The sequence below is a fragment of the Typopeltis vanoorti genome, chromosome 18 (assembly GCF_054136105.1).
Source record: "Typopeltis vanoorti isolate ZY-2024b chromosome 18, IOZ_Tvanoo_1.0, whole genome shotgun sequence".
Classification (NCBI taxonomy): domain Eukaryota; kingdom Metazoa; phylum Arthropoda; class Arachnida; order Uropygi; family Thelyphonidae; genus Typopeltis; species Typopeltis vanoorti.
Window position 1 is genome coordinate 81,249,721 of NC_143566.1, and position 26,747 is coordinate 81,276,467.

At 36.0% G+C, this 26,747-nt stretch overlaps 1 long non-coding RNA gene across 1 annotated transcript; it reads left to right on the top strand.

Annotated features, from left to right (window-relative positions):
• The first annotated feature begins 497 nt into the window (after positions 1-497).
• Positions 498-26,235, top strand: LOC150096847 (uncharacterized). Its single transcript, XR_016549837.1, has 3 exons — positions 498-598; positions 6,842-6,880; positions 25,379-26,235. It is a non-coding gene; the product is annotated as an uncharacterized LOC150096847 (long non-coding RNA).
• The last annotated feature ends 512 nt before the right edge of the window (positions 26,236-26,747 follow it).

The window sequence follows — 26,747 nt, forward strand, 5'->3', positions numbered from 1 at the left end:
AACAAACAGTCTGTCCGTTTGATATACTAAACCCCTTAATTAACCATGCGTACGATGTAAGTCATATTTTGGGTATATCATGTGTTTGCTGATATGCGCGTATTCGTTTAATTATTTTTCATCTCATAGAGATCCGAACATAGAAAATCAACTCGACAAAATTGATGAGGAAATTGATGAGGAAATTGATGAGGAAATTGATGAGGAAATCTCAGTTCAACGCTATGGTATTATTTTATTACGAAAATTTAGAAAAAAAAAGTAACGCAGCTCCTTCTGCTGTTCGCAATTGTAGATTATGTATATTATTATCAGATGCTATCAAAGAAAAAGATAATTGAACTGTACGGGATTTGCCGAAGTGCGAATTTTCGAAAAATGTCCGCTCCACTACCTGGTAGCGGAAATTCCAACGTACATGATAGACGAGATAGCGATTCTCATCCTTTTTTTAGAGGAAACTGTATATCCTGAAGTGATAACAGGTGCATGGAGATATGACGTTCATAAAACAAGAATATCCTTTGACTCACTTCCCACCACTCGCAAATGTAAGCACGCTTTTGATTGTTGACAATCAACTGTTGATATTTTACAGGTGAGTGGATTGTATTCACTTCATATAGTAAAATACTGCTGTTACTTTTGAGATAAAGACTATATTGAAAATAACTATACGCATTTTTAAACAAAAAAGTGCACGAATAAAAAAAAATACTAATATTGTTAGAGTAATGTTTGTATATAATTTATTAAATATAAACATTTTTAGAAGTATGTAAAAATAATCAGTAAAATAATTATGATATAATAATTTTATTTTATAAACAAATCCAAAATTTTATTAACTCTTATTCAACACAATTTTCCCAATTTCTTTTCTTAATCATTATGTCTGTTGATGAATAGTGTTTCCCGAGGAGTTGGGAATCTAAAAATTTTGAAGAATCCAACATGGTCCTGGAGGACCTACAATTTTAACATGCTATCAAAGAAACTGTTACCCCTACTTGTTGTACTAAGGAACATATTTGTTTATTTAAATATACATTCACATTCACTTGTTGAAATTGGTGTCTCGTTCTGCACATGTTTCAATTATTCAGACTACCTATTTATCTTTTGGTTAAATGAAATTCATTTACTATTATTATTCATAGAATACACAGTAATTAACTTAGTAAGGTTATTTTATCTGCTTAATATCTGACTCTTACCCTTCACGCGGTGCTATATCCGTAGCTGTCTGCATCAGATTAGAATATTTGTTCAACAGTTTGGAATTAAAGTACGACTGAAAACATTTGGTGATTTAACAGAGAGAGACAGCAGATATTTTAACCCAAACTAAAACTCTTAAAAAGTTTGGTAAAGAAAACGTTTACAAAATGTATCGTACTCTGCAGATAACAGAGTGGGGATGGAACCTGACTCCCTGTCTGTTCGTGATCACATTCTCTTGGCACTAAACTAAAAATTCCTATAGTCTAAATTAGGGATGAATTATCACATACACTTCAAATACCAAATTCGTACTGCTATGTGTTCACACTACATTGAAATTAATGCAGGGAACGAAAAAAAAATGTGAGTGTATGTATGGGTTTGTGGGTGGTGGTGGTGGGGGGGGAGGACACCACTGGTATCCAGTAATTAATTATTTCAGAAAATGTCTAACTACCACCTAATGACAAATCCAGAATTCCAATCTCTAATCATTACCCATAATGCCACACTCGAACGAAAGGCTCACCTCGCGTCACCAACGGATGGCGTCACATCCCAGAATTCTATGCTTGAACCAAAAGAAACTTAATGTCATGGGAAACTGGATTCAACAGACCATCACCCAGAATTCGATACGCAAACAATTATCCAGATTCCACCTCTGCAAACAAACAAAAATCGATATTGTCACTTATCCTTATCTTATCTCTAACCATCACCCAGATTTCCATACTCTAACCATCACCCAGATTTCCATACTCTAACCATCACCGAATTATCCAGAATTAACAATTACCTAGAATCCACCTCTGCAAATAAATGCAAATCAATAACGTTACTTATCCCTAACCATCACCCAGGATTCCATATGTGAACAATTACCCAGAATTTCATTGTCTAACCAGAAGACACAACATGACGTCACAAAGAGATGTGATCCGTCACCCATAATTCCATAACCGAACCATTACCCAGAATTCCACACTAGATCAAAGCGAATGACGTCACTTATCCTTATCTTAGTATACGTTTTGATATACTACTTGAGTCCAACAGTAACATACTTGTAGTGTTTTCTGTTTTCGTTCCGTTTATCCAAGTCAGTCTTTACATTATTATAAAATATCAGCACAACACTCATTTCATCCATTTTGCAAACCTACACTGCTCATTGCAAAGTATTGATTATTTTCCCAAAACATTTCAATACGAGGGTTTTTTTCTTGACTTCATTTACAGTTTCTCCGAATATATTGATTGGTCGAAAGTTAGCCACATCAGTCTTTCACTTAGCCTTGTGCAATGATGGGATTATCATACTTTCTTTCCATTAACGTAGAATTTCTTGAACTGAGACTCAAAATATGGAAACTTGTCATTGGCTTAGCCAGTTCGGTTCAACATTCCTTTAGCACACGTGCTGATATCCCATCTGTTCGAAATGCCCTGTTTTTATGCAGATTATAACATTCCTAGAACGTCCTTCATATTTCTCTCTCTCTCTCTCTCTCTCTCTCTCTCTCTCTCTCTCTCTCTCTCTTCATCAAATGTAGTGGGAGCGCTGTGCAGCATCTTACGTACCCAAGGTTAGTAGATCTTGGTGAAAAGATCACTCATGAATTGACCTACCTCATCTGCCTCTGTTTTAGGTACCGTCTGCATTCACTAAAGTTTTTCTTCCTTATTCATTCTTTCTTTTACTCCCAGCATAACGATAAAAATTCTTCTGGATTGCCTTTAATCTGGACAGCCAGTTCCTCTTCCTCCATTTAAATTTCTTACAATACTGGTAACTTTTCTCACCTAAGCTTTCGTGTATTTCATAACTCCTCTCATACTTATTCTCACGATATTTCTTCCACATCATCTGCTTACGAATCTCATGTTTAAGGATAATGAACATGTATGAATTCGTTATTCGAAATTAAGCATTCCTTTTTCTATTTCTTGCATTTATCATTTGCTATATAATAGCATAGTTACTTCCATTTGGTTTTCATGTACATGTATTTTTGCCAGAAGACTTATCCTCAACTGGATTATTATAAATTCTTTAGCGAATCAATCATGGTCTAATGATTGATTCGCTAAAGTTAATGAAAGTTAACAAAATCGCATACAGCCAAAAAAAAAATATATATATAAATATATATATATATATATATAAAATCCCTGCATTGGTATAGATCTTTCCAAGAAATTCCACGTTTCGCTTTTATTCTGCAGATGTTTTCCCAAATATGGTAACGTGGGGAAAAATACATGCAAAATGTTCCTACACACCTTGTGTTGCTACATGGCTCTATAATCGGTAATCGATTTTCGTGAGAGTATTTCGAACAGTATTTTGGCCTTGGAAAATATGTATGGGGAAGACCTTGAGAGTTCCCGTTTGGTCGAAATAATTTTCAATAACGAAATCAGGTGGGTTTGAGACTCGCTAAATCATTAGTGATTTATGAATAGTTTGTTAGTTTTATGTAAGGTAACATTAAGTTTTTTTTCTAGGAAGCAGGAATCAAACAATATAAGCAAACTAGTCATTATCAATCAGATTGGATATCTGTTGAGGAAATAAACTTCTCTTAAAACTTAATCAAATCCCGACCTCAAAGAAATAGATTTTCTACAGGGTGGCCATAAATTAACATTCCCACTTTGGAGGTATCTGTAGCTAAAACTATAATATACTATAATACACGGAATGAGACCACATTTTATATTGAGACTTTCGAAGGTATGGGGAGATGAATTCTGCGAAAAAAAGTTTTAGTACCAAAAGTGGCCGACAGGGGAAATGGTGGCGCTGGAGGAGCCGAAAGCAGTCAAATATTTGCAGTAAATGCAGGTAAAAAGGATTATGGAAATTTTATTGTGCGTACGTGACAGCTGCTCCAGCAATTCCACTTAAAAAGGAATTGGGAACATGCAGGCAGTTATTCGAATGACTGACGAATTGTGCCCAAGGAATTTAGAAGGCTTCATAACCTGCGTACTGATCTTATGTCAGCTGTAGCACTGAGAGCTATGATTAAGAAGTTTGAAGAAACTGGATCACTAAGAGTTAGACCTGGCAGAGGACGGAAAGCAGTACAAGAAGAGACAGTAACAGACGTTGCTACTGCGGTGTTCGACGACACAGGAACCAGTACTGGTCCAAGCGCAACTTTGCGAGCTATATCCATAAGGAAAATGCTTCACTTCTTTCCGGATAAGTTCAGTCGTGTTCAAGAACTAACTACCGCAGATTATGATAAGAACGGGACCATTGCGCTAACGTTTTTTGCCCGAATGGAAGTCGAAAATGACTGGATTTGGAGAATATTGTGGGGTGATGAGGTTCATTTATATCTGAATGGGTCGGTCAACACACAGCTGCAGAATTTGAGCATCTGAACATCCCCAAGCGATCCAGCAAGTCCCACTGCATTCTTCAAAAGTAACCGTGTGGTGCGGCTTCACAGCCGATTTCATAATAAGACCATACTTTTTTGAGCGTATTAGCCTTACAGGTCCTGTAACCTGCTCCAGTACTGGAGAGATTATCGACAAATGCTGGAAAATTTTATCATTCCTGCATTGCAGCAAAGACAGCGTTTGGACTTCATAATTGTTATGCAGGATGGAGCACGGCCACGCATTGAACGTTCAGTACAGCACCTTTCACGCCAGCATTTCAGTAATGAGAGGGTTATCAGTCAGTTCTATCGGGGGTCGAGGTCTACGATCCCCGGACATCACTCGATGTGACTTTTGGCTGTGGGGGTATTTGAAATCAGTTGTGTATGCTGTTGGCATTTCCTACTTGCATGTCTTGAAAGTGAACATAAAACGAGCTGTTATGAACATCCAATCCGACTCCTTCCACTCCGCTGTAGAGCATGTCGCACACCGGATGCAGTTTGTTGTACACAAGAAAGGTCCTCACATTGAAAATCGTGTATTTGGTTCAGGGGATCCTGATTCTGATGAATAGAACATTATTACCTGTGAGTTCAATCACTGCATTGATTTCTGTGTCTCTAGCAAGTTGTTGTTTTAGTTTAATAATTATTATTATTATTATCATTGTAACGCGTCACATATCCAGCTGGAATGAGTGACGCGGCTGTCGCTTACACCGTCGAAATGTTATTATTCAATTTTATCTGCCTTTAATGTCATTATCCGCTTGTTTTTGGCTCCGCCAACGCCAAAATTTTCCTATCGGCGACATTTGGTACTAAATATTTTTTTCGCTGAAATCATCTCCCCATGCCTTCAAACGTCTCAGTATAAAATCTGTTCTCGTTACGTTTATTGGTTTTAGCTACAGATGCCTCCACAGAGGGAAAGTTATTTTATGGCCACCCTCTATAATACTGATGGCTACTGACTGGAGTATACTTTCTGAAGAATTTCTTCAGCCAGTTGCCAAATAGACTGCTGTATTGCATGAAAAGAAAGATTTTCTTTTTTCCCTAGAAATTCGACTTTTAGTCATGCAGCTTCAACATCAGCAGTAGAACTCATGCTGCTTCAGAGAGCAATGCTATTTAGTATTTAGGAATTAGGAATCCAATGTCGTTTAAAACTCACTGTCCACTAAAAATCATGGAGATGATACTCGCTAATACCCGAAACTAAATTCGAGCAGAAATAGTTTCCTCCATTTGTGAAAAAAATAGAAATTTTTTATGAGCCTCTGTAGCTCAGTAGATGTCAGATTTTGTTTTGAATCTAGGTGATGACTAGAGTAAAGTTTTTAAGCCTTTTTTTGAGCATTTCCCAAGGTAGTCTATCTCTGGCACGGGCAAGAGGGTTTTTTCCTTCAGGAAACTCGGGTTTTTCGTTCCCGTAAACTCAATAAATTTGACTGTAGAACACCCACACTATTTTCAGACATTAAATACATATTGTGTTGGGGTTAGAGACCACGAGATGGCAGCACTTGTTGAGCCGTCTGTCTTCACTGTGTGCCGCTTAATTAGTGATAGTCTTGGGCCAGCCGTCCCGGATTGGGTACCAGTGGAGATTGAACTGCCCACATAGTCTCCAAAAGTTAGATATGGCTAAAAACGGCCTCGCCTACTCCCTATACGTGAATAAAAAAGTTAGCTGATTTTTATTATTATTATTTATATTTTGTATTAATTCAGTATGGATAACACAGCTTTCCTCTGTAGTTGATATTGATAAAAGTTTGTGTGTGTGTGTGTGTGTGTGTGTGTGTGTGTGTGTGTGTGTGTGTGTGTGTGTGTGTGTGTGTGTGTGTGTGTGTGTGTGTGTGTGTGTGTGTGTGTGTGTGTGTGTGTGTGTGTGTGTGTGTGTGTGTGTGTGTGTGTGTGTGAGAGAGAGAGAGAGAGAGAGGGAGTATGTGGAAGGGAGGAGTGAAAAGTGTTGATTCATTATTTTCTCGTAAACGTAACTAGAATCATTTATCACTATCTTTGATTAATTAAACATAATTAATCTGTTTTGGTCAATTCTTTTGTATATCATAGTTATGGGTAGTTATTTAGATGTACAAAGTTTGGCAATTTCGTCTGAAAACAGCAGTATTAATTTAATATAATTTTATGTTTGAATAAATTAATTTTGAAAATTAATGATTTTTTCATTATTTTTTTACTAGAAATAAAGTCATTGACTACGAAAGTACTGTTTATTTTCAGTAAGTAAACAATTATTTTATATTTACTCTACATATTTGAGTTTTCTTTGACAAATTCCACGAAATAAGAGGACTGCTTCCGTTTGGCAGTCTTTTTTATTTCGAATGGCCTGAAGGTACACATTTCCCATTCTCACGGATGTAACCTGGAAAGGGACACGATAGTAGTCTTCTGCATTTTCTAAAGGCATTGTCAAACCATTCTCCTGGCCCACACCTCATAAAGGGTTTCGCACTGAGTATAGAAATTCCATCAGGATGAGAAATGGGCCGGACTGGACTCTTTGTGGAGATAATTTCTGCTACCCATAGTAGTCTTCTGCATTTTCTCAAGGCATTGTCAAACCATTCTCCTGGCCTACACGTCATAAATGGTTTCGCACCGAGTATAGAAGTACCATCAGGATAAGAAATGATCCGGACTGGACTCTTTGTGGAGATAATTTCTGCTACCGATAAATTTGTAGCTAATAACAAAACACACAGAATGGTGTATTTGATTTCCATCGTAGTCTATTGTCCTGTAAAATAAATTTTAAAAGTTTTAAATTATATATATATATATATATATATATATATATATATATATATATATATATATATATATATATTATAAAAAAGGTTTAATGACTAATGACTGTTACCGAGAGATAAAAATATGACAAGATATATTTAAAAGAGATACTACTAGTTTACTAGTTTCGTTACATGAACATCCTCAGGTATCACAATCAAAGACGTATATAAAAAATTACAGAGACTTAAAATTGTACTAACAGAACAAGTATAAAAAACAGTAGCGTGTTTGAAAAAAAATGCAAGTATGAGTTCCAAACAACCGAATACTACGCGCTGTCGCGAGTGCGCCAGTACTGAACAGAAGCAACGTGTGCATCAGAGAGATTGTAACTCAGCCTGTTGTTGATATGAGAGGAATCTAGAGAAATTCCCCTAGATTCAGCAATCTTTCTTTCGAGTTCATCGTAGCACACATGGATGTTAGAAGTTTGAGTCCAGTTTACAATGTGCTGGCGACCTTCGTCTGAATTAGCTGAAAAGAGAACGTGGCTAGAGAGAACGCTAGCTCTAGTCCTGTTATAGGAGATATCTCTACGGTGTTCATCCAAACGTAGAAGGATGGATTTAGCAGTCTGTCCATAGTATGGCTTTCCGCAATCACACAAAATCTTGTACACTCCTGGAAACTGAGTAGGATGATGTTTTTGTTTCTGTTTGCTAAGTAATGAACGAAGTTTTGGAAGCGTAGTGAAGCACCTTTTTTATAATATTCCAACCGAGTAAAAATGAATTTTGAAAAAAAAAAAACACATATATATATATATATATATATATATATATAAAATCTTTAACTTTAGGAAGATAAAGATAATTTACATATTTATTTAGTTACAAGCCAAACAAGAAAATTTGAAAACCTAAGCTTAGTGAAATGAAACAAACATGACAATATAACATGTTGATTGTGTTCTCTTAAAACCTTTTTCTTTAAACTTTCAGTTTTATCACAAGAAGGGGACTTTGAAGGTATTTAGCTTGGATAGACGAAGATAGGGAACGCTAATGGTCATGAACGAATTTTTTTGCAGATAAGTGAAATAAAATGGTTTCCCACAGAATTTACTAAAAAATGTTGATTTTTAAAAATGTTGCACAGATGGGGATTTAATGGTATTTGTATTAAAAACCAAATCCCACGTCCTATAATTACTGCAAGTCAGTGCATATAGTCTTGCAAATGTGTTCGAATAAAGTAAAAGTTGGTAATAAAGGATATTAAAAAAAAAAACTGTGGTAAATTGTTGTACTGAAGCTGACACTGGGTTTAATAGTGTCAATTATAATATAGATAGTTACGATAATTATAACAAAGTAGTGATAATATAGATAGTTAAACCGACTTCGCACATATGCTGGTGGCTTCTAATTATGAGGAACAGACAAAAAATCAACCATTATATAACTAAAATCGAACATGATGAAAACATTACAAAAGTTAAAACTGAAACACATGCAGCGTGGAAGCTAGCACGGGTCAGTCATTGTTGTAGGTATGCATGACACTTGCAAGAAACATTAAAGTCTGACGACTGGAAAAATGTAACAAGGACTTCCAAATATCACATAAAATCATTCCCTGGTTTCTGTTGAGTGTGCCTTGAGAGGGAAGAAACTTTCTCTCATCCATCGCAGAATCTTTGGTGATGCGAGTACGGAAGTTGCCTTCTTTTTAAGACACAGAAGGTAGCTTCTGGAGTTTTTATATTCAATATTGTGGAGAATGTGGGAGAAGTGCAAACGAAAGGTCTGAGCTGTCTGCTCTGTTGTTATGACCGTCTCTAATATGCTACGTTTTTCTCCTTTCAAACTTGTAGATGTGTGCCCTATGTAAGCAAAGCTAAACGAACGTGGAATATTGTAAATTGCAGGATGTCTAATGAAAGGGTTGTAGTTCATAGGTGAACCGAATAGAGCTCGTATAGCTTATATAATGGGCTTGAAAGCCCCTGTGTCAGAAGATATCAGGATATCGTTGATTTGGAGGGCAAGACTCCCAACAGAAAGGATGGAAACCAACACTGTATTGAAAATGTCAGGCATTTGTTGTGGGGTTGGTGTACAGAATGACATTTTATGTACCATTTGTTTAGAATATCCTTCGCTCACGAACATCGGAGAAGAGAATGTAATTCTTCTTTTAGTGTTTCTTCATCTCTTTTAATGGAGATTGCCCATTTTTCCAGCGTGTGTATAATACCAAATTTTCCCGTTGTATTTTGCATTGAATTTTTTTTTGAAAATTTGTATTTTGTATTGAAGAGAAATGTCGGTAACGACATGTATGGGTGGGCTTACAGTATACCTTGAGAGAGAGAGAGAAAGAGAGAGACCTCCTTCTGCTTTCTTCTCTCTTTCGCCCTCTTCTCCTTCTCAAAATTAAAGAATCTAGAAAAGGTAATTTTTCTTTATTTGCTTGTTCTCGGTTCCGTTTATGGCGCTGGACGCAGCCAACATTCGCGTGTTAAACATAACAGAGAGAGAGAGAGAGAGAGAGAGAGAGAATTATATTAAAAAAATCAACTAACGCCTTTTATTCCCTAATAGGGAGTAGGCGAGGCCCTTATACCCTATCCAGCTTTTGGAGACTGAGTGGGCAATTCAATCTCCACAGGTAGCCAATCAGAGATAACTGTCCCATGTCTATCACTAATTAAAGCAGCCGCCGATGAAGAGGCTGGAAAACAAGTGCTGCCATCTCTTGGTCCCTAACCCTAACAAGATATGTCACTGTCTGAAATAATGTGGGTACTACGGTCGATTTTCTTGAGTTTACGGGACGAAACACCCGAGTTTCCGGGAGGAAAAACCCGCTTGCCTGTGCCAGAGATCGACTAACTCTGTTGTGTCCAAAGAAAGAACGTTCTGATTTCGATTCTAGTCTTTTAGGAGAGGATCACTTTCGCGTTTCTTTGAACAGTCCCACCGTTTGTCGATGTATGGCAGGGGTAAGAGAGTTTTGTTTCCACAGAAGGTGGGTATTTCGTCCCTTAAAATCAAGAAAACCTTTCGTAAGTTTCTTTCTATTTCAGACAAAGAATATTCTTTAGGGACCACAAGTGCAGCACTTGTTGGCCACACATTCATTGGATGCCGCGTAAAAATGAGTATTAAACTTTGCACAGAGATATCTGAATGGCTACCAGCAGAGATTGAATGCCCACTCACTCTCCACTAGTAAGGGGTGCAATCAGCATCACCTGCTACTCCCTAGAAGTGAATAATAGACCGTCTGTGGTTTGATCATATATATATATATATATATATATATATATATATATATATATATATATATATTTGTAGATTATTAATTACGGTTAAGCTTGGCGCAGTAGCCTTAATTTTTAAGAGAACACTTTCTATGGCATCTGTTGAGAACAGAGTACAACAGTACGGTGAATGGGTCATCAAATAGTTGGCAAATTTAATGATTAATAGCTAAATGAGAGTCTCTGTCTCTATAACACAGGATAGAAGCTATTTTTAAACCAAATGAAATCACAGCTGACAATACTACAATCGAAGGAGAATTCTGAGCTTCGAAATACACCAAAAGCAGATGTCGATTTTCAATTAGTTTGGGTAAATAGCAAACAAGGTCATGAAAAGTGCAAATAAATATTTTCAGGACTTCGTGCTTGTGCAATGCTTTTGATTTCTGAACAGTTTTCAAAAGAATCGCAAAAATGAGTGAAAGCAATTAAAAATTGAGAAGTTAAGATTTCTTTCCTAACACTCGCATACGATGGGTTAGACAAGCTTGCCTATTTGAAATTTTCTGACTCTACTGGCAGGGGCAGTCGAAGATGCACATCTTTGGTTTCAAGAAGACAAGAAATTTCTTTTCAGTCTTATTTCATTTAGTAGTACCACCTTGTAACGTTCATATCGAGTTACATTTTACTTGGGAAATGCTGATAGTACATAAGCATAAATGCATATTATGAACGATCTCATTATCTGCGATACATTCTCTCAATTTGGAATAACGTGTAGTTTTCAGTCACTTTAAAAGAAATAACTTTGGAGTTCAAGTAAATGCTGCGGATATTCCAACAAATATTCTTCTTCTCCAACGAAGGGATGGTCGAGTATGCGAATGATTTGTTCGGACAAGTGGTGTAGCAGAAGTTAAAAAAGGCATCAACTTCTACGATTTACGTGCGTCGACGTCGCTCAAGAATGGTTCATATATTACTACGTTCTCATCCTTTTGTGAAAAAAAATAACTAAATTTGCTTTAATGATATAAAAATAAAATTTTCAAAAAAATATATTTCATTTTGTTTGGAGATGAGTTCTTTGTTTTTCTGGTTCTGTGGGACCACTCGTTCCTCCAATACATATTGATCACTTTTACTAATACCATCAACAAGCACGAGTGATTCTGGACCGTCATTTGTAACATAACCCCAGAACTTCTGTTTAGTTGCGTGTTTAGGAGTTTGTTGAAGGTGGGCGGGAGAAGTCCAAGAAAGTGTTCCTGTCTCTTAAATCTGTTTAAAATCGCATTAACAGCCCAAATTAACACCACACTCATTGGCAATTTGCCTTTGAGTCATCGATGTGTGCTGAGAAATATTTTTGAGCGCTTTCTTGGAGATGAATCCGATTTATAGAATATCAACTTGTTTACATTATTAAAACTGCACAACACTAGTAATAAATATCATAGAGATATTAAAACAAATAAAACAAAGAGCAGTCAATAGTTTTCGTTTTGGTTCACAAAATAGTGAACCAAAACCAAAACTATTGTGAACGAAACGAAAATCAAACCAAAAACTTTACAAAAATTTGGCTTGTTCGGAATAATTAATTATTTGATCGCCACTGTAGATGTTTTTCGACATGCTATTGTTCCTTAAATACATTATCTAACATGCAATGATTACTTATACAAAGAAAACACTGGTTCATGCCTCTTGTTATAGAGCCGGGATAATTTTAGGTTAAAAGTCTGAATTAAATGAACTTTTGTTTTACATTTTTTTACATACCCGAAAAGCCTCAAACCAACGGTTAAATATCCAAAGAACACACTTAACTTTACTATATGTTAGCTGTATTTTTATTTTTCTAATGTTAATTACAATTTACCTTCGCCCGTCCATCTATTCATTGGACACAAACAGATATCGTATACTAAATACGCAATGATGCACCACACCAGTCCTCCTCCGTTCCTCCTGTTGTGTGCTTTTCTATAGTCTTCCACTCTCTGAAAGTCTTTCCAGACTGACCATCCCTCTATTTCGTTAACGGTCCACCTCTTCCATTTTTTCAAGAACCTTAGCTTCCATTGCTGTTTTGTGAAATCTGTGTCTAAAGTATGCCAACGTTCTTCTTCCGATCCTTTCTAGCAGCCATCGATTTGCTTCACTTTTAGTTTATTGTATCCTCAACAGCATTCGGTAACACCACATCTCAAAGATAGTTATCCTTTTCCTCTCAGACGTCTTTAGGTTCCATCTCTCACATCCATAAATCGCTGCTAGAAAAACAACTGCATTCATAATCCTCAATTTGTTTACTGTTGGAAATTAATCCTTTTTTCCAGATTGTACACATTCTCTGACTGTTGTGTTAGCCAGTTCTAATCTTATTCTGACGTCTTCTGAACAGCAATTCTTCACAATGATAATGGATCCCGGATATTCGCACTCGCTGACTTCTTTAATTCTTTCCCGATTAAGGTCGCTTGTTTCTAACGAGCTTCCCTCTCTGCATTTCTTGTGTGAACCATAATAATTGTCTTGCTAGGATTGAGCTGATGCACTTAGTTACTCGCTATAATTGACAAGAATTTGCCCGAGAACTGTATCACAATCTTAGATTACTGATCAATCTACCACCAAGAGTAATTGTTGTCTTATGCTCATCCATTGATATACGCATGATATCCTCAGCATAGATAACAAGCAGGTGAGGAGAAAGTAGGCTTCCTTGCATAACTGCCTTTTTAACCTGAAGTCAAATAGTTAATCCAAAATCTGTTCTTACCATGAACAGGTTTTGGATTAACTATATATAATATTAATTTGCGCCATCCTTTCCTTTATTATTCATATTATTTTTCTATGTTCGTTTTATGAGATATGCATTTAATGATATTCACTTGAAAGATTTTTTTTAAATTTATTTTATAATTAATTAATAGTCTCCTAAAGTTGAACCAGAGTATGTAGGTATTTTTCGCAAGATTAAATATCTAAATATTTACAGTCGAAAGGGAAATACTCACCAGTTTTTTCCTCTTAAATTGTGATCAAAAATCACAATTTAAAGAGGAATGACACTTAAATAAGTGTGATTAAAAATATTGTTTTTTTTTTAAATCACACTAATCCAATGTTTTAAACCTTTGTACCGTTGAACCAAAAGTGTGTGTGTGTGTGTGTGTGTGTGTGTGTGTGTGTGTGTGTGTGTGTGTGTGTGTGTGTGTGTGTGTGTGTGTGTGTGTGTGTGTGTGTGTGTGTGTGTGTGTGTGTGTGTGTGTGTGTGTGTGTGTGTGTGTGTGTGTGTGTGTGTGTGTGTGTGTGTGAACATAAAGCTCTACTAAGAAAAACTAAAACAAATTGGAATGGATTGACATCGTAGAAATGGTTTAGAATTTCGTCCAAAACAAAAACTAAATAACATGTCTGAGCACTCCGCGATCCTCGCGGTGTACTCAGGCACCAGGAGACCTTCAGGAGCTCTAAACGAGAGTTTTTCTTTCTCGTTCTATCTCACTCTCTCTCTCCTTCTTGTATTCCACATTTGTGCACAACCTAACTCAGCTACCTCTCGGAAGGAGGATCTTCTAATACGCAATTGACACAGCTGCCGTATCCATTCATACAGATGTAAGCACTGTCATGACAAATACGCAACATGACATAATTATGGTAACCAGAGGGCTAGGTCTATCAACTGCATGCATGTAAACTTTGCGAAGAAAAATCAGCGATGTATTCTAATTTTAATCTGTGCTAGCCAGTTCACAACAAAGAACGTAATAATTCATTACACACACATGCAGGCACAATGATCAGTAAAAACTACTACTATGACACAATGCGGTTACCGAAGTAGGGAATAGAAAATTCTCTTTATAAACTATGTCATTTGTTCTAATCACGTAGTTTATTACATAATTCTAAAGACATAGATTATAAATTGGTGTGATATCCATTACACGTAGCGATAGATTTAAGTCAATTACTGCAGAAACAGATTACATTACAGAAACAGATTATAAAAAAAAAAACACAAATCTTGTATTAGAATTAGCATTGACCGTGTGATGCTCTTCGGGTGAACAGACTCGAGTTTGGACATGAAGGAACGCAACATAATTCTGCACTGGGAAATTAAGAAAGCGGATGTTATCGTACAGTATTTTCAGGAAATGCAAATGATTTTGGATCGAATAAAGAAGAGATGGAGAAAGTCGAAGAAATCTATATTTCAGAGTTTCGCTACACGGAGCATATTTCAGAAATTATTTTCTAATCGATCCAAAAGCTTTCTACGGAGCTTCGATGCATGATCAGAAAGCAAACTTCAAATGAAATTGAAACTGAAAATGAAATTCAACAATTAAAAATGAAATTGAACAATTAAAAATGAAATTGAACAATTAAAAATGAAAATGATGATGCAGCAACGTCATTTCGAATAATTGGTAGGAACAGGGCCGAAACATTTTAGCAAAATTTAATATCGTTAAGTATTTAGTAATAGTAAACTTAGAAAAGAGACACTTAAGTTTCAGATAAATAAGATAAAAATTTCTTCATTATTGAAATTGATATATAAATAACAATTTCTTCAGTACTATGTTAAAATTTTAGTTTTTCCGGGACCATGTTCGATCCTGAAAAATTTGCCAAATTACTGGCTTTTCGGAAAACGTCATTTATCAATAGGCACAATGAGTAAGAAAAGAAGTTGGAAAATTGCATTAGATGAAAACTTCATAAAATTCTGGATTTTTTTATAAAATAAAATCATTATATTGAAAATTTGTTGTTCTTATTGAACAAATATGTTCACTCTCTAACAATATTACTATTTAAAAGTAGTAACATTATAATATAAAGTGAATAAAATCGACTCACCTGCAAAATATCAACTGGCGATCGTCATCAATCGAAAGCGTGCTTAAATTTGCGAATGGCCGGGAAGTGAATCAAAGGATACTATTGTTCCATGGACGTCATATCTCTGTGCTCGTGTTATCACTTCCGGATGCAATTTCCTATAAGAAAGGATGAGACCGTCTATCACATCTATGATGAACGTTGTAACTTCCTCTACCAGCTTATCTAGCAGATATTTTCCCAAAACTTCGGCAAAGATGTGAATCACATATAGTTCAGTAATCTCTTCCTCTGATTGCATTATCAGATGCAATCCGTGAAAGAGATTAGTTACGTCATCACCAGATGTCAATTAAAAGTTAGAAATATCTCTGTAACTGATCTGTTTCTAATTTTTGGTAATTATGAACATACAGAATAAACGTAATTCAATATAAGGAATTTTATTGAATGTCATCAATTCAATATCCGTCCTTTTCTCTCTTCAGACTGAACTTGCGTACTGTGACTTCGAAGATTTAAATGTAAGTGAAGAGGCAAAAGGATTTCTTTCTATGTATTTAACGAAAATTGTATCATACTCACCATCGTTTCTATCAACTCGCCATTTCAGTCGTACTTGTTTTAAGCTCACTGTGACGATTTGAGGTTTTCCGTTTAAATTTTATTATTTCTTCTTAACACATGGAGAAATTTCTCACTTTATTCAAGAATTTGTTTCTCATGGAACATATGAAACAGTACAAAATTACAAATAAATAATCCAACTAACATATTAATATCAATAAACATAATGATATACCCAATACCTGAATTACATCGTAGGAATCACTGGTGTGTGTGTGTGTGTGTGTGTGTGTGTGTGTGTGTGTGTGTGTGTGTGTGTGTGTGTGTGTGTGTGTGTGTGTGTGTGTGTGTGTGTGTGTGTGTGTGTGTGCAATTAAAGAAATTAAAATTATATATATATATATATATATATATATTCATGAGATCACGTGAACGCCAAAGTTGTGCAGCAGCGCAGTGACAATCAGAAATTATAGCCAATGTCGAGATGTCAGAGTTCATTGTGGAGACGTACTGGATTTAGGACGACTTCCTTAAAAATGAGTGATATATTTTTCGTCGTTAGTGTCAGCAAAACTGAGGACGAGACTAGAAGGAACTCTGGCTCTAGTTCTGCCATGTGTGATGTCCCTCGTATGTTCTTCCAGACGTTATTCAATGGATTTTTCAGTCTGACCAAAATAGGGAATGTTGCAGTTGCACCAAATACAGTAAACGCCGAAGAGTTTCCGTAGAGGAGTGAAAGAAGTCCGGATTTTAAATTTTTGAGACCTTTAGCTAACTCGGAAGAAAAGGAGCTGATATATATAGCCTTTTGCAGTATTCTGTCTTTAATACTGCGAGAAGGTCGATAAAATAGTAACTTACTGGCTGTTTAGAATAACCATTTTTCTTAAAGGTTGTGAGAAGATACTCTAGTTCTTTGTGATATCCTTTTCTTCACAGAGGTGGGTGCGAACACGTTTGCCTAGTCTAGAGTAATGCCAAGTTTTTGAGGCGGATAATGATGGGTTTGTGGAGGTGAGTTGAAAGGGAGTGTGTCATCAATTTCTAATTCTTAAATAAATTAAATTTTTCCATCTTAACTGTTGATATGATTTAAGAACTTATTTAAGGAAGCAGGTCCATAACTCCAGATTAAAAACAGAAGAAATATCATGCAAATATTTCTTCCATAACCTACGCTTCAATGGGAACGAAGAGATACATTTTTTCTCAAACGTTTATAAGTATAAATTTGCTAGTATGGGAGATAAATGATTGTTCATGGCTAAGCCAAATTTCTGTTTGCAAATAGTATCTTTAAAAAGGAATTAACGCAATGGGTCAATAGAGATAAAACGTTTTTTGAGATAAACCTTTTGTCGCTTCGTTCACTTCATCCTTTGTTCCCACGATTATGTGACTTGTCAAAAATTCACAAGGAAAATACTCCATTTAGACCAATTGTAGAAGACATGTAAGCTCTCAAAATGTTTGGCCAAAACTCTAAAATGTTTACCCGGTTCGACCTGCTCTTTCCTCGAGAATTTTGAAGATATTGTTTCCAGTGTATGTATATTCAAAAATATGAAATTATGCCTAGTTTTGATGTCGCTTCCCTCTTTACGAATGTGCCTACAGAGAAAGTTCTACCTCTTTTAAAGGATAAATTATCAAAAAAAAGTTTTATCTCTATTGACTTATTGCGTTAGTTCTGGTTATTTCCTTTTCACCTCCTCAATTCTTTTGACTCTAACGATGAAAACTCTGTCACTCACCCAGTCAATGGGAACAAGCCAGAGAACATCTTTAGATGCTATGACGAACTCGAAAGACGAATTGTCGAATGTAAGGAAATGGTCCTCAGTCAAGTAAATCTCAATACTAACGTCACTAATCTCTCTGAATGTCACTGCGTTTCTATCCAACTTTGGCATTCGCGTGATCATGAAGGCGTGTACGGAACGCCCTTCAAATGTCAATAAGTTGGCGTTATAATTTATGGCTATTTTCTCGCACTGCTTGTTTGTATTTCGCTATTGTTCACGTAATGCACCTGACGAAGTCTTTTAAGAAGGCGAAACTACTTGTGCGGTGTATTTAAATAAAATATAGAGCACAAGCTATATTTTATTTAAATATAGCTTGTGCGCTATATTTAAATATTTGTTATTTGTTACTTTCTGATGAACTGGGTGGACTCTTGACCTAGTTTATAATATGAGTATTAGTCAGAATAGATCACACAGGATTCGAAAGAATGTATGAAAGCCTTGTTACAGAGGTATGGTGCAAAAACTGTGTCTAACTACTGACCTATCACTATCTCTGACGTCTCTGGAGTTGTGGTGATGGTATTAAAAAAGTTAGCATAGAAATGGGTTGGGTTTTCTATAGGTAGTTCATGTGTGAGCAATTTGTTCGCATATGATGATAATGTTACGTCTGTTAGACTTTGATGAAGCATTTCACAGGATACCACATGAAAGGCTGTTGCACAAATTAGACAACATTTGCAATATAAACTTTTATAGACTTGTATATGAAGGCGGCTGACGAACAGAAAGTGTTCTAGAGGGATGTGAGTGTCAGATTTAAGGTGATTATTGGTATTCCCCAGAGAGCAGTCCTTGGTCCATTGTTGTTCCATCTATATACTAATGATACTTGAAAGGGCCTAACAGGAGGCGTTCCATTGTTGGCTGACGTAGAACTGACAAGCAAAGCAATCAAGGATGCTACTAATATGCAGTATTGACTAAATAACTTGTATAGGCTGAGACTACGAATTGATCACAATGCGGCAATTGAGTGTTACTTATTGTAAAGTGAATATGACATTTGTTCATATTTCTTTATAATTTTCTTCTCTTAGATGTAGTGTTTATGCATGAGTTTTTACTTTTGTACCTTTGTTCAGTCATAAATGTTCTCTCTCACAGCACACGTAAACCTAAAATTTATCCAAGTGTACACACCAAGTGTACATACAAATACACACCACGCACTTGTTTAACAGTAAAAAAAAATGCGATGTTAGGTGACGTGCGGTTATGTAGGGTCTTTACGTACAATTTTTAAAACTCAAAATTCTTTCTCGTAGCTGCTACACAGTAATGTTTTTAAGTCCGAATTCATATAAGCCAATCAACATAGGTCGATAAACATCATTCATATTAAACGTACCTTCCACTTCGATGATTAAAATTATTTATTTATATGTTTAATTTACAATGGTTTATTATTTTTCTTTCTAATTTTTAAAAATTTGCATAAGCATGGTCGAACGTTAAGCCTAGTGGCTATGCACTTCGCAACCACATGCCTGGGGAAGGAGTGTCCTAGGTTCGATTCCCGTCAACGAAGTGAGGAGCTGAAGGATCTTCCTCATCCATAGCCATGCCAAGTTAGCCGGTCTTCGGCGTGGACAGCAGGGTTTTTCCCCCATTTTATCTGGGGTTTTTCATCCCGCAAACAGGCAAACTGGCCCTGTGAACACACACGGATACAGTCACGAATATCGCTCTTAGGGGATGCAGCAGAGGAGTGTCGAATCGGCTGCACTAATTTCAAAGTTGATTCAAGATATTATTCTCCTATTGAAGTAAATTAATTTAGAAACTAATCTTGAAATTCTTCACTAGATATCCACCCCTTTCTATTATTACTTTTAAACATTCTTCAATGCTCTCAGATTCCTATGATGATAGATGAGTGGTTTCATTTTGAAATCGCTTAAGCTATTGGATCGTAACATTAAGCAATATTTCTGTGCCATATGTCCTAGCAGAGTTTCATCCTTCGTAGGGGGTGAACATTCGGGTATTTTTGTCCAGATGAAACAGTTTCGTCCAAGCTGCACAATTCGGAAGGTGAATACTCTTGAACAAGTTCTTCAAAATTTCGCTCGAATTTGTTAGTTTCCAGCATTATCTGTTATGCTACTTCTCTACTGTTTCTGGTTGATTTGATTCTGTTCTTGCTCATAAAATGCCCAAACCGTCGACAATATGCTTTAAATTCAGTTATTCAACTTAGGTCTTCTTCTCTGTTTTCCGATCAGACAAAATTATTCCATTTTCATATAAGCAATTCTTTCAATCTCTCTCTCTCTCTCTCTCTCTCTCTCTCTCTCTCTCTCTCTCTCTCTCTCTCTGAAAATCACTTTAGCAGTTTATTTTCAAGAAACAGTGATATTTCCTCTCGTAGCTTTATACCATTATGAATCTCTGTGCATCCATTGGAAGTCCTTGCTTCTGACTGTGCCTTTTTATGTTGCCTGTGACAAGAGCTTATTTGTACTGTTGGATTGCAAATTATTGCACCTGTTCTTCACTATGATGCTATGGTAACAATATTCACTATTTTGACAAAAGGAGTTGAACGCCTATTTCTGGTCAAACATGTACGTTTTAGTTGCATTTCTAGTAACGAATAGGACATATCTTGCGTGAATGACAGCAAACACTCTTTAGAGTATGCTCTCAACCAATTTCTGATACGTCGCAACATGAATGCTTTTCCATTCCTCGCGGAAAGCTTCCCCCCTCCCCCCTCCATTGCTGATGATAATGACGGCGGCTGTGGGCTGGAGTGACTTTGGCGTTCTAATTCATCCCAAAGATGTTCGATAGGGTTGATGTTTGGGGTCTGAGCTGGCCAGTCCAACACTTCAATGTTCTTTTATGGAAACCAGTCTCGGACAAGCAAGGCAGTATGGCATGGAGCATTGTCATGTTGAAACATGCAAGATTCAATGCCGAAGTACTTCCTCAGTGTCGGAAGCATGAAGTTGTCCAGGATGTCCAGGTAGCTATCAGACGTCATGGGTTTTGGGCGCATCTACACTGTTCATCGCCTAATCTCCATATCTAAACACGACCATCAGTGAAACATCTGTAGCGTAATTCGTCGCTCCACAGAACCCTTTCTCAATCATCTACAGTTCAGGAACAATGTAAAAGACACCAGTCCAAAAGTCGCTTGGAGTTGAGAGGGTGATGTGTGGCTTGTTCTCAGCCGCTCTGCATTCTAACCTAAGTCTCGCGGAGAGTTCTAGTGCTGATAGATGTCCCTACAACATTTTCCAGGCTAACTGCAAGTTCCACCGCTGATGAGGCGGGGATGCTCGGACATTTCAAGGCACAGCTGACAATCACTGACCGATCTCGGTCAGTGATTGCCGGTGGCTTCCCAGATCGTTTTCCTACTGGAAACTCGATCGTGTAAAATAGTCCTTCTGTCGTTGCACCATCAACTTTTCATCTGCGAATGACATAAGCAATGGTGGATTTCGATATATTGAGACGGGTAGCATGCCAAGGACAGAAAGACCACTGATGTGACATCCAAATACCATCCCAAGTTGGAAATCTGTCATTACAGCTGAATGTGGCATCTTGACATCGCGATGAAGATGCCACAGATTTACTCAGACACGCTCTGAATCTTTGCACATGGTAGGATCCGAAATATGCGAAATACATCTTGTCGTATGGTATGAGATGAAATGATTCTCTCTCTAATACATAATACGTAAATAAAAAACACAAATTTGGTGGGCATGAAAACAATATATCTGAAAACATGTTATTCATATATTAATGTATATAATTTTAATTAACAATGATAACAATATGCGAATTAAATCTGTATTTTACAAACATGCACACCTTGTAAAGAAAACAATCACTGCGATTAATGACAATTCGTCAAAAAAAATTGTAACAGAGCCCAATCGGTTGCACAGTCGATTTGGCCGATACCCTTTTAGTTAGAAAGGCCTGGATAGAACACTACGGGAATGAGGATTTCCTACTTATCACTTCTGGACTGATTTCGAAAAGCTGCTTGATATTTTGCGGGCATACGCATAAACTTAAAACGGTGATTCTAGTTGTTTCTTTTTTCAAGGTGCTGTAGCTAATATAAACAAAACACCTAATATATATATATATATTAGGGTTACCAAGTAATTTTATAAACTTGATTATTTTACTCCTAATCCTAAGTAAGCAAACTTTTATATATTTTTTTTTTCCTTTCCTGAATAAATTTTTGAAATGTCTAAGCAATCAATGGTTTCTTAATGGCGATGGTGTTTGCCGTTATTTGTCTGTGAAGTCATGTTTAACTCGGCCGTTTTGCCTTGAGATTACACGCGGTCCACAACGCCACCGCGCAGTTCTTCTAAGAACGCTTTCAGTTTTCCGGTGTAACGAGATATTTTTCAAGGACAAACTCGGTGTATATATAGAGAGATGATTGAATCCAATTACTCACTTCTGTTTAAGCGAGTATGTGTAGAGCAGGAACAGGTAAACTCCGTTCTTCAGAAGAAGATATTTGTATGTAAAGAAGAAGTTGAATTTCGAAGTTTCTGGTAAGGAAAGTTAATTTTTGTTATCTTAGACTTTTATTTAACAGTATTAAGCGAATAAATATATTTCTCAGGAATAAAAAATGAAATGCTATACAGCAATTCCTCGATTAGTGCACCTAATGCGTTCTTAAAAACAGGCGCATTAATCGAAACGCACTAATCGAATATAACATCCTATGGGAAAATGTATAATTCGTTCCTCAAATTTCTTTCTTGAACCTTAATTTTTTATAAAAGAATTAGAGTATGTCTCAGGACCTAATTAAAGGAAACACATGAAGCTGAAAGACAATAAAACATATTCAGAATATAAATTTTATTATTCTGCTTCTTAACAAAGAATTGAGCTAACGTAGTTTGGCGGCCATTTTGTTTCTTTTTTCATACAACCGAAGGTATATGGCCCTATTGCCTCTTCTATTCTTGTGCAAATTTTACTGCTTCTCTCTGTCTTCATCAGGGTCAGTCTCTAAGCATTGCTGCTTAAAAACTTCGATTGTACGAAAAATATTTAAAATTGTTTCTGTGAAATCTCTTTTGGCTGACTATTAGTGGTTAAATTTTCTTCATATTCTTCGGGATCTTCCAGCTGTGCATCTAAATTTAGCAGGTCGGAATCACTCAATTCTTCAGAATGAGATTTAATTAACTCATGGTTATCACTGATTGGTCGCCAACACGCGAAATCACGTGCTTTATAGATAAAATTTGCCAACTGTTATACAAGCAAAATAGTTACCACTTTAAAAACTACAATGATCATAAAAGAGAAGTTAATTTTCCGACGTGTAATAATAAACAACTCATCCCAGAAGAAGGATTGATTATCCTATTATCGGAATGGATTCTCCTTTTTGTGACATGCGCAGAAGTATCGAAGGATCTCGAATCTTTGGGAGTACTCTAACAGACGACATAAATTTTGGTGGTAAAAATTTGGAACATAGTGTACATGGAAGTAGTGTAGTATGCCATTAAAAATAACTTTGTAAAATGTGTTAAATCGGTAACTAAATTATTTCATTCTGGTGACTGATTTTTTAAAATAGTTAGCCATAAAAATGTATAGAAAGAAAATTTTGTAACTTTTTGTAAAATCTGTAACTTTTATTTTTAAGATGTATGTAGGCGCACTTATCGAATTTGGGTATCGAAGAAAAATGACGCACTAATCGAAAACGCACTAATCGGGGGCGCATTAATCGAGGGATTATTGTATTAAAGTTACCCATTGTTGCATGCTATGACAAGTTATAGCTAGTAAGACAATCAGCGTAGTGTTATATGAGAGACGCAGTAATTACGTTAATTACTTGTGCCGTTGTTGAAGACATTTTTACAGATTTTTTTAAATTTCTTTTGACCGAATATACGCTGTTGATTGGTGACTGCATTTCTTATTTCTCTTATGAATTTCCCACACAAGAAAATTTTCTTTTTTTATATATATATACAAACTGCAGTATCTTTGTAATGTAGGCGATCTATGGTTTATTTTATTTGCAATTTTTTTTATTAATTTTATGTAGTTTTATATTTTTAACACATTTCGGAGACACTGCTCTAGCGATAAACAGAAATTTTCCTACTCCCTTTAGTCTTCAATAAGCTTAACAGTACTCTCACACAGGATAATGAAGTTCATCTCCTACCTGACTACAGTCACAAACATGCATGCCCAAATAGTAAAATTCGATGACCAAACATGGCCCTTTTTCAAGACACTTCAGGTCTCCAGTAAGTTTTAGAGTACTCTCACACCGGATGAAGTTCATCGCTTATACAACGTCAATCTCGAAACGTCCATGCAGACAACAGAATTCGAATTGGGACCGGGAAAAAGGTTTTAAGGGGTTTTAAGATATGTTCCTATTGTGGTTATATCGGTTGCTTTTATATCATTTGTGTTCTAGGTGTTTATCAAAACTTTTCAGCCTCTCCTCGTAAAACATTAATGTTACATCGGAGTAAAACGTTAACCTTACGATCATTTTGAATTATCACTATGACAAATTGTTGCAGAATACTGCATTTCAGTATTCTGCAACAATTTGACAATGCCAAGTGTATGCACAGCAAGTATCTGTGCGTTAGGCTTGGGTGCACGTATTTAAATAGTATGTGTTTAACATATTTTCTTCGTATGTCAATCATGGGTGGAGGACATATTTCGAAATTGGCAACTCCTGTCCAGTGTTAATCATCAGTCTCTTTAACTCTTGTGTAATTCCAAGATTAATCATTGAAATACGATACCTTCAGTGTACCCCCGTCGCAAATATCTTGTGGGATTAAATCTTCCAGTAGACGTCTTGGATCATTACAATTGTATTGATGTCGTTGGGATTCCTAATCGATACTTAAAGTGTCATGCTACAGATTCTTCTGAAAGTTCACAGAGACCATTCGTTGGACTTCAGAAAGATTTCTTGGAATATTTTCACCACATCAGTCGCTCCAAATAAATTTCCCAACCTTAGTAGTCTGTAGTTTTATTTAGCTTGCCGTTCATTTTTTTAAAAGAGAAACTTTGGCTTTCCATGTCTGTAAGGTTCTTTAACAATAAACACATTTTTATTAAGTGCTATAGGACACCATTTTATTTCATTCATCTTGTATGAATTCCGTCAAACACTTGAAATTACCATATCCTCCTCCGACAGCTAAATACCTCCACAACTTATTTCTGTGATAAAAGTGAAAATTGAAATTGAAAAATCAAAGAAGGAATATTGATGTTGTTTACAGAATCATAATCTTATTTAATGTTGATTTGTTTTCAGTTAGCTAAGAATTTTTCCAAATTTCTAGTGTATCATATAAAGTGTTAAGGTCATCTTTATCATTCTGTAATAAAAGTGTATGATATACAAAATTCATAACTTTTTCAAATTTACTTTACAGGAACACAGGACAAGATGGAAACCAAACACATCACTGTTTGTGTCGTCATATTAGTGGCAATTTTCTCGGTGGAATTTATTTACGGAAATGATCGGGAACCATATTCAGCTTTCTTCTCGCAAGAACCGCTGCCTCCAGTGTTTATCGAAATTACACCTGAAAGGTGTGGACCAGGAGAAATTTACGACTCATTTGCGCAAAGATGTAGAAAAATAGTTTGCGGACTGCCAGGATACAAATTAGTGAATGGAAAATGTGTACGTGAATCCAAATGAATACAATAACCCCCCCCCCCACCACAAAAAAAAGAAGAATCTAATTTGTCTCCTATGAATTGTGTAACTGAAAGGATAACTTCGTTGAATTTCTTTTTTATGCAAAACTGCTTAATAATTAAAAATGAAACATTGTTTTGCACATTAAAAGCACACGCAGATTAAACATTTAGATGACTGCATACTATGATAAACCAACTGTTTGACAAAACCAAGTTCGTTGTTTTTATTTGTCTATACTACGAATTCCGTAACAATCGATTGTCTCCTCATATAGGTATGACGTAAAAGGACACTCACGATTTATTCCAGTTAATTTGTTTGATAATAATGATGTCAATCCTAACAGCAGACAAACACCCACACACATAAATACTCAATGTAAATGAGATATCTGGAAAGAAACATCGTGTTAAAATACTGTTTCTGATGTTGTGTTGTTGATAAATAAAATAAATAATTTGAGACTATTTAAACCTACAAAACAACTTCTGCCTCCTATGGATACGAAACAAAATCTTGCAAAATGTCAATTATTAAAATAAATATATCCTGTAATTAATAAAATAGCTCCATTTATTTCCTAAAGTGTTTTACCATTAATTCTTTTAACGTCAGCTTATTTTTGTAAACAGTTTGATAGTGGTCATCATAGCCGTGTTTTTACCTAAACTTTGAAGCGGAATTGAAGTGACCTTACGGCAGGCAATTCCGAAGCATTAACTCGTATTGTTGTGTGAAAGAGTGTCAGTTTTATTATTGCTTTTTCAGTTGCAGGGATAAATCTCGGGTTTCTAGGATAAAAATCCTACTTGTCCATTCCAAAGATAAACATACTAAGAATAAGTTAAACAAAAGCGTCAACGGTTACACTACTGGATGATCTGGGGACGTCTAGCATTATAGAACCACAAAATTTACCAAAAGGCTACACAGGAATCATACGTAGTATCAGAATTTCGCAGAAATATGAAGAATGGTAAGGATTATCGATTCAAGTATTCCATAGATGTCATAACCGGATATCTAGATACATCTAGATATCCTATTGGCTGTAATAGAAGCTGATCCATTCTATTGGCTGTAATAGAAGC